The 13,036-nt window shown below is 36.3% G+C and overlaps 1 long non-coding RNA gene across 1 annotated transcript; it reads left to right on the forward strand.

The window, feature by feature from the left end:
• Nucleotides 1-2,752: 2,752 nt before the first annotated feature.
• Nucleotides 2,753-11,435, forward strand: LOC128250331 (uncharacterized). The gene is made up of 3 exons (XR_008266357.1): nucleotides 2,753-3,315; nucleotides 10,455-10,610; nucleotides 11,364-11,435. It is a non-coding gene; the product is annotated as an uncharacterized LOC128250331 (long non-coding RNA).
• The last annotated feature ends 1,601 nt before the right edge of the window (nucleotides 11,436-13,036 follow it).

The raw sequence follows: 13,036 nt of genomic DNA on the forward strand, positions 1-13,036 counted from the left end.
AGTGCGGTTGAAATCATACGAAAAAAGGAAGAAAAAAAAAAAGAAACTTGTGTCTTGGTGTCTAGAATGTGGTTCCGCTTCTGTAAGAAGTAGGCTTCCACGTGGAACTACACTTATCGTCAAAGAGCTTCATTGAGAGCCGCCTTCAGCTGAAGAGTCTATCATAAAAACTGAGATTGACTACACGCTCTTCTGAAAAAGGTTGCACAAAGCTAGAATCATATACGTAGTGTTGGTCTGGATGTCAGAAACAAGTTCCTCTAGAAGCTGCCCGAATCTCCAGTTGGTATTTGCTCTCGGATCATGTCACTCCCTGATTTGCTGACCAGAGATTAGTGCACATGCGCTCAATCTAGGTTCTCAACATAAAGAAGTATATGCTACTCTGAACCAATAATCTGATAACCTATTCCTTTTGGATAACTTCACTGCTCGCATAAGCATAAATTCGACCGTCTGGAACTATGTAATTGGGAACTACGGTGTCGACTCGAATTCAAATGGGCCCCACCTTTCCTCTCAATATGCTAAATACTCACTATTACCAGTTCGATGTTTCAACCCCCAGCCAAACAGAAACCTACCTGGAAGTACCCACTGTCAAGAAATTGTTCTCTCTTCAAGGCCAGCTCAAGGCACCGGCAACTCGAGCAGTCGTCCAGGGCGTGACAAAGACAAAATTTCCACAACTGTCAGCTTGTACACGACGAAGTTCAGCTATCCCGGGGCGCCAGCAACCCTAGGGCTGTCCCTGCATCTCCAGGATTATGTCATTGTTTGTTTCCGTGATATTCGCAATGTCTTTCTCACTGGAGTTACTAGAGGTGCAAACTATTGGATGAATCACTGCCTTGTTCGCTCCTTCCTCTGTTGTTTTACTTCGTGTATTTACAGGCAAAACATCCAAACCTCGTTTTCATGTAGCATCTCTAGCATATATTCTCAGGTGCTCTATTAAACAGCTTATGTGTGCGTGCACAAGAAAAAAAGCAGAAACCATTCTTGTCTTCTACTATCTGGGAAAAGCGTTTGGTATGTCAATGATTCTTCAACGCTTTGGCAGCTCAAACCACTTCACCTCACTAGTTAGAGCATAGGACGACGGTGTGTCAGGTTGTGTTTTTCATCAAAACAAACTTCCCGGATCAGTTTCCAATTACATGTGAACTGAATCAGGGTTGCGTTCTTGCACCTTGTACTTGTCCTTTCTTATATCTGCTTGCGATATTATTTTAACTTCCTCCCCAAGTAATCTAAGTTTTTATATCAGATACCAGTTTGATGGATTATTTAGCATTGCCAAATTTCACACACATCGAAAATACAGAAATCAACCAGAAATCACCAGTACATATACTCGCTTTGGCGTGCTGTGAATATTAAGAAGATCGATCAATCGTTCTGATTTCAATATTGTCATCTCTGATATATCTCCAGATAAAGTCGAACATATTCTCCAGATTGCAAGTCTTCTTTCTAATAACATTCTTTTACTTCGGAAAAGAATGTGGAACATGAAAACTAGTAAAACGAGTCTTTATGAACAAACATCCAATCCGAAGAACTAAACTGATGGTTTATCACCATAACATTATTTTACGCTTGTGAAGCACGATGGAGAAAAAGGAAAAAAAAAAAAGTGTTTCCATTATCAAAAGTTCTGCGCCATCTGAAGCATATGTCCCAACCATTGTTGGTCAGAACATTTGATTAGAATCAAAGAAGAGATATCTTCATTAAACTTTCTTCAAGGAAGTAACAACTGGGAAAAGACTACGGGAATGGGTTTTTTTTGATGTTATAAACACCAGCTGTAAAATCAGCCTCAAAATGGCATAAGTTCGCTCTACAACCATGCAGTACTTTGGGCAAGTGTCTTCTGCTATAGCGCCAGGCCAAGTGAATTTCGTAGAGGGAAACTGTGTGGCAGCCCGTCGTACACACACACACGTCTGTGTGTGCGTTTTGTTCCTGTGCCCCACCCTAATCGCTTGATAACCGATGTCAGTTGTTTTTCGTCCTCGTAGCATAGCAGTTTGTCAAAAGTTACTGATAGAATAGATTAAAACTCTTGAAGGTGGTGTCTCAGCATGGTTACAGAACAATGAATGAAACAAAAGATAAAATATATCCGCTTTTTTCTGTCATTAGACTGCGACTATACTGGGGCACTGCATTGAAGAATTTTTTAATCGAATTGAATCGACCCCAGTACTTATTTTAATTTTAAAAGCTTGGTACTTAGTCTATCAGCCTCTTTGCCGAACCGCTAGGTTACGGAGACGTAAACACACCAACACTGGTTGTCAAGCGGTGGTAGGGACATAGAGACGCACATAAATGCACACACACATATATATATACAGGCTTCTTTCGGTTTCCGTCCATGAAATCCACTCACAAGGCTCTTGTCGGTTCAAGGCTATAATAGAAGACACTTGCCCAAAGTGCAAAGCTGAATCCACGTGGTCAAGAAGCAACCTCGACCATACAGCCATGTTTTGAGCACTAAACAGAGCAAATAGTATTTACTATCTTGTTTTTTCTTCCTCGAGGGCTTATGCCTACAGGCGTCGGCCATCGTAAACGTCAATCCCCTCTTGCTTTTCATGGCAGGTCTTTTTGAAGCCAGCTGGTAAGGTCAGCCTTATTGATGTTTATCATCATGTTAACGCGGAGAGGTGACTGATTTATGCTAGTTAGATTTGTTACTCTATTGTCCAATCGTGTTGTCAAAGGTCATTCTGTAGCTATTAATATTCTAATGAGGTAGCTATGTTGTGGCAAGAAAATATAGCAGTTAGGCAGTCCTTAATTGTTGCTCTTAATGAATGACCATTAATGCTGGAGACCGCACCCTTACCTTGTTCTAACTTACTGAATGTTCCCTCGGCAAATTGTGATATTTTCTTTGAATTAAGTTTTCGTAACCTGTCTTTTCTTTACTCTATCATACCTTATCTGTTCACCCTTCCAGCTTGTTGTTATTTAACATTGATAACCTGTTATTTATTTGAATTCTTAAATGGAAGCATCTTTAAAACAAAATCTAAGGAAATTAAATGTAGTAAAGACTGCGAATAATGATTAAAAAATTCTAAACCTAAAAACAATTTTGCCATTAGAACCTTTAGATTTCCTCTAGGATAAGAAGTGCGATCTGAACCAATCGAATTAAGCGTCAGTCGTTTGCAGCTGAGATCAAGGCATTTTAAATTTCTAGTTGAACAGCTGACACAAGTCGTTGTGTCCAGAAATAGTATGAACGCCATTTTGAATGTCACGGTCTACTAAAATTTGATTTCGACGTTTTCGGTAAGTATTTTAATGGATTTTCTCTGGTTTATTTAATCATCAAATGTACAATGATTCATGCGTATTTGATTTTGCAGATATTTCGTAGAATTAGATTATAGATTGTGTGGAATTATTGGCTTAATTATAGACTTGTTTGTGTAAACATTGGATTGATTAAACCATTAGGTTAAGTCACGTCTACAAAGATACATTGGCATGCATACTTTATATATTATATATATATATATATAATGACACGTGTAGAAATAGATATATTTCATTGTGAATCATGTGCACAAACAAAAAAATAGACACGGAAGCAATTTTTTTATGTATATACGCACAGAGAAAAGAATTTCTTAACCTATGAAGAGGCAATTTCATACCCTACAAACATCGATACTCCCACCACACACACATTCCTAGTGTTTCTCCTCCATTCTCTTAGTTTTCCTTGGAATAGATTTTTCTACACAAATCTCGGATTTTTTTAAAGAATTATTTAATATTTCTCTAATTGTAAGGCTGTTTTTAAGTGTTTTATTTTTACGAAGTTGTAGTACCTATCGTAATAATTATTTAAAAAGTGAGCGTGTGTGTGTGGGGGGGGGGCGCCACTCAATTCTGTTTTCTTTTCTTTCCTTTCCAGTGCTTTAAGTCCATTACATCAGATAAGTAACCAATTGGTTTCGCACAAGATATTAAATAATCAGATGATCATCTAATTGGTAAAATCATCTGTAATGTAGTATACTTTGATGAATGCCACTCTGTCGACAAATATACACGTGCCTACATTTTCTGATTCTGGATTATTAGACCACACATATATATTAGCGTACAAAACCTAACGAAGCACAGTTTTTAACAACTGCTGTCCTCTGAATTCGTAGTGTTTCTCCTCCATTTTCTTAGTTTTCCTCGAGACAGATTATGGTACACAAATCTTGGACTTTTTTTCAAGAATTATTTAATATTTCTCTCATTGTAAGGCTGTTTTATTTTTGCAAAGTTTTGTAATACCAATCGTAATAGTTAAAAAAAAGTGTGTCTATGTGTGTGTGTGTGTGGGGGGGCACTCAATTCTGTATTATTTTCTTTCTCTGTTAGGTAGGAACAGCCTCTCCATACCTACCGTCTTCTTTTAATATACACAGAATCGTCAACTGTTATGTATACATACGTATATGTACCATCCTTTTTTTCCTCTTTAATTATTGTTATAACAAAAATTTCTGTAGAAAGATAGGTCAAACTAGAGGGTTTCCCACCGGGTCAAACCCTCTAGTTTGACCGAAAGATACGCTTTGCAATTATCGTAGGTAAATTGGCTTTTTTGTAAAAAGAAAATATTAAATAAATTTACATTGTGTAATTCTGAAATGTTTTGAAGTAGAGGAAACGCTGTTTGGTTCCAGGTCCTGAGGTCAGCCTTCACCAGCCTGTCCCTTGTCTTTCTGGTTTCCCCCCTTCTGCAAGCTCCAATCCACATCATCAGCACTTTATATAGCTGGCCTCATCCATACACATCACATGTCCACACCAGTGCACTCTTTTCCCCTGTACACTACATCTGATTCTTCTTATGCTTGGTTTTCCTCTCAACATATTTGTACTATATTGTTCATGTATGGCTGCGACCACGAGCCATATGTCCCCTGCCCAATTCAGGATCACAATATATAGGTACATTGCGGCATAATTTCTTTTCCTCAACAGGCCCTGCCCTGTTTAACATTGTCCCGAAACAGATCCTATCAGCTTTAAACGGAGTCTAGACAGCTTTCTTCAAAGAATGCCAGACAAGCCACCCATACCTGGATACAACTCACTCAACAAGAACTCACTACTTCGATGGACCATAGACAAAACTTGACTGTAAAAAGGATTTAGATAATCCTATCAGGTGGTGCTATTAAGTTAGACATGGCCTGGACCAATCTTTGGTCGAAACATATCTATGTTTTTATACTTACATTGAACAGTCTGCTCAAGTCCTCTGCATTCAAGGCCCATGTCTCACTACCATGCAGCATTGTTATTCTAACAAGTATCTTATAATCTGTATTTCACTCTGTGGGAAAAGACTTTTATTGCCAACAGTAGTTTGTAAAGCCCTGAACTTTTCCCAACCATTTCTTACTTTCAGCAAAAATTAGTATACTAAAAAAAAAGTATACTTTCTGAGCAACCATCTCCCCTGCTAATTACATCTCCTAGGTTAATAAATGCTATTGACCACTTCTAGTGAGGCATCTGGACATTGAGGAGAATCTATTTCTAGTGTGCTCGTAGTATGAACTGATTCACTATGCTTGTCACACATGAAGCTTTACTCAAAAAATTTTTTAACTTGGGAATTGAAACCAAATTTACCCTCTCATTATTTTATTGATAATGATGGTAAAAAGATTGGAGATTCAGATTAGATAACAGTTTTTTGATAGGTATTTCTCTTGTATAGAAAATCATGTACTTGAATATACTCAATTTTTGCTGAAATGGCTATCAGCAATTTTTAGACAAAGTGCCTCCTATCTTAACATTAACTTTTGAACCTATTCATCATCATTTAACGTTTATTTTCTATACTGGCATGGGTGGGATGGTTTGACCAGAGCAGGTGAGCTGGAGAACTGCCCCTGGTTCCAGCCTGATTTGGTTTGGTTTCTACAGCTGGATGGCCTTCCTAACACCAACCACTTTACAGTGTGTGCTGGGTGCTTTTTATGTGGCACTGGCACAGGCGCTATTACATAGCACTGGTACCACTAGTGCCAACGTGGGTGCTTTTACATGACTCCAGAACAGGGGCTTTTGCAGGCCCATCCTCTGCAGTAGAGGGAGCAGCATTAACAATTCTGCTGTGGAGGATGGGTCAAAATTTAATGATTTGAAACTGAAGCAGAGTTATGGTTGTGGCAATATCTCTACTGTCTTAAGGAGTCAAGCTGGCAGAAATGTTAGCACGCCAGGCAAAATACTCAGCGGTATTTCATCTGTCTTTGTGTTCTGAGTTCAAATTCTGCCGAGGTTGACTTTGCCTTTCATCCTTACAGAGTCGATAAATTAAGTACCAGTTGTGTACTGGGGTCGATCTAATCAACTGCCCCCCTCCTCCTCCCAAATTTCGGGCCTTGTGCCTAGAGTAGAAAAGAATATCTCTACTGTCTTCAGATATAAATAGCATACTAGCTGAATCTCTTTGTTTACTAATTAAACACTCTGTTCTTTTTTTGTCCTTTTTACTATTTTACACTAAGTGAGTTATTTTACATGTTTCATGTTTATCTGAAATAAAGCTATTTACTTAAATAGAACAGATGTATTGCAGCAAACAAATAGTCTCATTAGAAACATCAGAACACTTCTTCATGAACTCCATTGATTGCATGCAACATATCGAGATGATACAATACAAGCATACCTAAAAAAGTGTACCCCCACCCCTTCGGACTTTGTTTCTTCATAACTTGAAAAAAAAATAGAAATTTTTAAAATGAAATTATCAACATATACAGTGGGACTGAACCTACAAACATGTAATTGAAAAGCAACATACATACAAGAAAAAAGTGTAATAACAGCTTGTCCAACACCATGCCACCAGTTTTCATAGATCTATGATTTAAAAGAAGAGGTGAATCAATTTCCACAAAGTCAAGAGCTCAGACACTTATAGTAACTGAAAGATTGACCACCTTACTAGATTTCACCAGTGCTCTTTTATCAAGCCAGAACCTTCACAGCTTTTTGATTACTGTTACAGATTTTGTATTTTTTTAAAATTTTATTCCAGCTTTTATCACATTTGGTATACCAATTTAGTTTTGTATGCTGATTATGAAAATGAAATTTGTTTTTGCCATAAATTAATAAATAAAAAGTTGATGGCTTTTAAAGATTGCAAAATTTGGATAACTTTAGTCAATCAAAAGCAACCATTATGCACATGACCATAAACCTAACATTGGTATCTGTTTCTATAGCAACAAGCAAAGCTGCAATCTGATACTTTCACCACCAATAGTTTTGACAGGTGATATCATTTTGTACCTCTGAGACAGACAGCTATAATGCAGAAAATACTGGCTTCCAATTCCTGTTTTCTGATTGGACTAAAAATTATCAAACCTTGAACCTCTAGCATTCAATTTATATCATAGCTCTGAGACTTCTATCATGTTATTGTCTATTTTTAGCATGATATTGTTAGGGTAGGTGTGAGAGGCCAGATCTGGCCGGTTTGAATATAAAACAGAATATTTTGGCCGGATATGGCCAATTTAAACATCAAAGAGTTAAATAAATTCCAAATTTGAATTCAGCATAAAAGATTACATCACTATACAATATTTGAAAATTTTTACTTAATTTTAAAATTCCCAAATTTGTGACAGCAACTGACTAAACTTAAAGTCTTTATTCCTTCCGTTCAGAGTTCCAAGAAGCACTTCTAACCACAATTCTCCAGTAATTGCATGAGTACAAGCAGAGTCTGACAATGCCATGCCAAATATCTCTTTCACAAAAGTGGATATTGATCAGTGAATCTGATCAATATGGAATTCAACATGGAATAAAAATCACATATTGCAGACTTCATGACAAGATTAACATCTTTTATATTAACCTCTGGCAAAACATTTCATGATCTTAACACCCCTGTTTGTGGGATCTGACCTTCTACCCACAAACAGATTGACAGTTGCCTCTTTCGCTATAAAATTGTTTGTGTCCTCCTGTATCAATCTTATATAGCAGTTAAAGTTTAGAGTCTCTGGTTAATACTTCACAGCTGGTACAACTCACTTGAAATATCTCTAATTACCATCTTGCAGAGTGCCTTTGATGCATTCACAAGTTAGATGAGAACATGTAGCATATGCTAGCTTTTCATTTTTTCTTTTTTCTAAATTGCTAATATCGTTAAGTACAAAAAAAGTGCCTAACAACTTGCAAAAAACAATTCTGAATTGTGATAATTTTTGTAAAAGAAATTCTTCCCAAACAAGCAAGTCATTCAAGCTTAAGCTTCTTTTGTAAGAACAGAATTCATCAAAAGACATGTAAGCTCTCCCATTTCCATCATAAAGGTAAATTTTATCAAGCTTGCCTGTATCAAGTTTAGCCTAATGTCTGCATCAATATCAGCAAGTGCTAAGTTAAATAAATATTCATGTATGTTAAGAGGCAATGCAATGCAAACTGATCACATTTTTAGAGCTTGTTTCTATTCAATATATAGGTCTTCATTAGACAAAATCAGTGGTTATTTCCTAAAATTTACTTTTGAATCCAAATGTACCACAGTAAACTGCACAAGAAACCATATTTCCCATCATACTAGAATCAATGACAATTACTGCCTTCATGAAATGCTTCTAACTCCTCACATTATATCAGTTATTTGTTCATTTTGAATGTTCAGTGATAACAGACACCATCTTCCTCTATGATTCACTATGATCTATACCAGTGGCTGGGGTTCATATGACCCCTGGGGATCCACCACACAAGCAAAATACCAAATTGGGGATCCACAGTAGTTTATTAAGGGTCCATGAAAAAATTTTGATTTAGATGTATTTATTGCAAGGAACAGCTAGTTTTCGTTCCCTAATATTTTACATAGTTCAGTCTACACAAGTTAATGTGCTAAAAGGAAAACAGGAATTTCGAAAGAAGTATCTAATAAAACCAGTTTTTAAATATCAAATGGCTATGGGGGTCCACCAGAATAAAATAGTAAACAAAGGAGTTCATACATAGGTAATGGTTGAGAACATCTGACCTATACCAAGCCAACAACACGTTGACCTTGCTGATATATTTAAAAAGAAGGCAATCTAACATCAACAAGTGAACATTATTCATATTACTCACAGAGATATTTGGCTCAATCAGAATTGTTTGATAACTAGCAAAAATTTAGGCAGACTGCCAAGACAAAAATTGCAGAATTTGATCTGTACAGGTGTATACATGTCTGAAATCTTTAAAAACTCCAGTATTACAATAAAGCAAATCAGTATGTCCAGAGTTGTATTTAAAACTAGTCTAGGAGATCTTCGTAAATTCTGATTTTACTAGAGCTCACAAAATAACACTATAGTGTACATGACAACTAATAAGAGTCTGATAAATGTTTAGTAGAACATGTCTAAGTATATAATTATTGAGCACTTATAGATTAGATTAACACGTGGTTTCTATTTAAGATTATTAATGACAGAATTTAAACTGATCAACATGATGTTACAATCAAATTCAAGCTGTTGGATTGAGTCTCTGGAAATGTATTTCTGATGAGAACAAATGAATGTGTATTTTGTATTTATGACACTAAGACAAAGCCTATTTCCCTTTAACCAACTCGATACCTCATAAGTTCATTGCTAATACTCTTTGTATTTGCCCTATTCAAGTCTAAAAGCAAAGAAAAAAAGAACAGCGAATGATTAAATAAAATCAAATAATTTTGAAGACGTGGATATGTAATGTATATAGCTGCAGGCATGGCTGTGTGGTAAGAAGCTTCCTTTTCAACTACATGGCCTTGAGTTCAGCCCCACTATGTGGCACCTTGGGCAAGTATCTACTATAACCTCAAGCTGACCAAAGCCTTGTGAGTGGATTTAGTAGACATATATATATACATGCGTGTATATATATGTGTGTGTGTATATGTGTGTGTGCATATATGTGTGTTTGTCCCCACCACCACCACTTGACAACCGGTGTCAATGTGCTTACATTCCCCAACAAAAGAGACTGGTTGAATAAGTACCAGACTTTATAAAAAATAAGCACTGGGGTTGATAAGTTCAACTAAAATTCTTCAAGGCAGTCTAATGACTGAAATAAGTAGAAGATAGATAATTACAGGGATCCTAGGGAGAGTATTGGGGAACCTCAATAAAGAGATTTAGATGACAAGTGACCATTGCACTCAAGAAACTTATCGGGAATTATTATCAAGATTATCTCATTAATATGAGATAATCATGGAACATTTGTTGTTTCATTTTTAATTCTTCTTCACCTTTTATCTTACATTCAAACTCCATCCCCACCACCCTCCCTTCTGAAATGTAAGTAGTCACATTACTCCTCTACAACAAGAAACTCATTCTCTCTACTTTTTACCCTCCTAGCATGATTTACTTCAAAACAATCAACACACTGATATACAAATGAATCATAATAAACACGTTAAAAATAATCAAAATACTTTTGAGAATAAAAGAAAATGGAGGCGGGAGACATGTTTAGGAGAAAAACTGGACACCAAGTGGAGTTTGATTGAAAAGGTAGGTTGTACGACCTTTATCGATAACTAACAGCTATTGATTATTTAAAATCTACCACTGAAACAGTAAATTGTTGTAGGTAGGCAGCTGTTATTGAATACCTAACCTTAACACATCTATATTTATAATTTCGGCTGTTTTCTCCAACCGGAAGCAGGCTTATCGACATCAATTCATAGTTTCAGCTATTACAGAAGACCGTCTGATGTTAAAGATACTCACGCTGGAAATACATATAGAACAAATAAGTGTTAAAATATATAAAAGCAATGTTTTTATGGTAACCAGCTTTACCAACCAATCAATCATTCGTCCTTAATAATCGATTGGATAAAAACATAAAAACCTTTTGAAACACAAAAAAGCCATATAAACGATTTCTGTAAAAAGCCTTTAAGTGTTTTGTTCTAAGGAACCTTACGTATATTAACCGTGCGAAGGCAAAAGCATCGGATAAAATGCCTTCTGATATTCGGTTACGTTCTGAGTTCAAATTTCGTCAAAGGCTGAAGCTTTGCCTTTTATTCTTTCATGGCTTACAAAACTATAGTCCCTCCCATTCAAGTATTGTAGTCGATTTAACTGACTTACACAAAATTTCTGGCTTTGTGCCTGTGTAAGATATTAAGCATTGTCGCGTAGCCGAAGGCTAGATTTTTTTCTTTTGATTAGTTTGTGTTACATTAATAACATTCATTCTCTTCTTCCTTGTTGGGGCTTATTTGCATAAAATCAGATCTTCGTTTCTTCCAGATTCCCATAATTGTCAGCGTACGGAACACATCCCTAATGTACAAGTATATTTTGTAGAAGAAAGCAAGTTTAGTAGGTTTCATCATACACGTATTGACAGATGTTTAAAGTGGTTTCGTTGAAAGAAATGTGTCTGATTCATTGCATGTAGATACAATACCGTGACAGTATACAGGAATAAAATAAGAAAATCATAAGATGATCCTACATAAACTACGTTATATAATTTAAATTCAATTTTATCTTCGTTTAGATAAACTGTATAGTTTATTATTTTACTCACGAGAATTGCCTCACAGGATGTAAAAACTTGTATTTTTGGCCGGTGTTGTGTTACCAGGGTGAAACAGTACCGCTATGATTTTGCTGTCATCCACTTATTGCATACAGCTGAGAGGTGGATGAAAGTTTAGTTTCCTTTCATCTTTCTGGGAAAATTTTAATTATCTAAACGAAAATTCTCTCGAAGATGAAAGGAAACTTCCTTCAGACCCAACAAGTTACAAAAAAAAAAAAAAATCAAACATCTGAAGTCCGCTTTAATTGGACAGATTTATGATTAAAGACAGTCCAGCTCTGACCTTTCCGTCTTTTTTCCACGCATAGTATATTGTAGATGCAGTTTAGTGAATATTCGTTTCTCAATCACAAGGTCCAGAGTTTGATCTAAGACATCTTAGGCAAATATCTCTTTCTTTACGGGTTGGGCTCAATGTATGCCTTGTGAATGAAACTGGGTGGATAGAAACTGCGTGTGGAACCCCGTCAGGTGTGTTGGACTTGTAATTTAAAGATTCGATCTTGTCTCGCTGATTCTGTCCCAAAATTACATTAAGGACACTCATGTTTGTGGAATACACATCCACATACAAGCTAATTCAAAGAATTTGGTAGTTGATCGAACAACTGGAAACTCGTGGTTGGAGATTGGACCAAGATCTATTTTATTTCGGGCCTGTCTATTTATACTTTCTACCTCGGATTACATTTTCCAACGTGTCCTTCTTTTTATCAAATAGGTAAGACGTGATGACAGAGAGATTTATCTGTTATTTCTAGTAAATTGAACTACCATAGAAAGGGACGCTTCCTTGTCTGGTCAACTTTGTGCAAACCTTTGAAGAAACCTTCCATCGATGGCCATTTGCATCATTTGGTATATTCAAGAACTGCATTATCCAATGCGTCCTTCCTTCCTTTAAAATTTAAAACGGTTGGGTGTGGTTTGAGAGAAATTTGACTGCTATTTCTAGCAGATCGAGCGAACTCTTTAATAGCTCTCACATTGGTTTGTGCTAAGGGCATGTTTAAGGGGTAAAATGTGGACGGCAATGACATTGTGTGTGCTGCAGGTACTGGGTGACATATCGCTTATGATTGGGATACATCTGTACTGACATCAAGACGTGTGTAAAAGGAGTTTTATAACCGCATTTGTTTACCAAAATATTCAAATTTTTGTTGAAGCCTAAAGACCCCTGCTGTGCTTGTTTCGTTTACCTTACCCCTTCTGATGACACATATAGACAAGATACACAATACCCTTTTCTGAGCGAAAGAGAATTGTTACCATTTTTGGTAGCATATGTCTTGCCATCATCTTTGTATATTGTGTGTGTGTGTGTGTATATATATATATATATATATATATATATATATATATATATATATAT

Source organism: Octopus bimaculoides, chromosome 20 (genome assembly GCF_001194135.2).
Source record: "Octopus bimaculoides isolate UCB-OBI-ISO-001 chromosome 20, ASM119413v2, whole genome shotgun sequence".
NCBI lineage: Eukaryota > Metazoa > Mollusca > Cephalopoda > Octopoda > Octopodidae > Octopus > Octopus bimaculoides.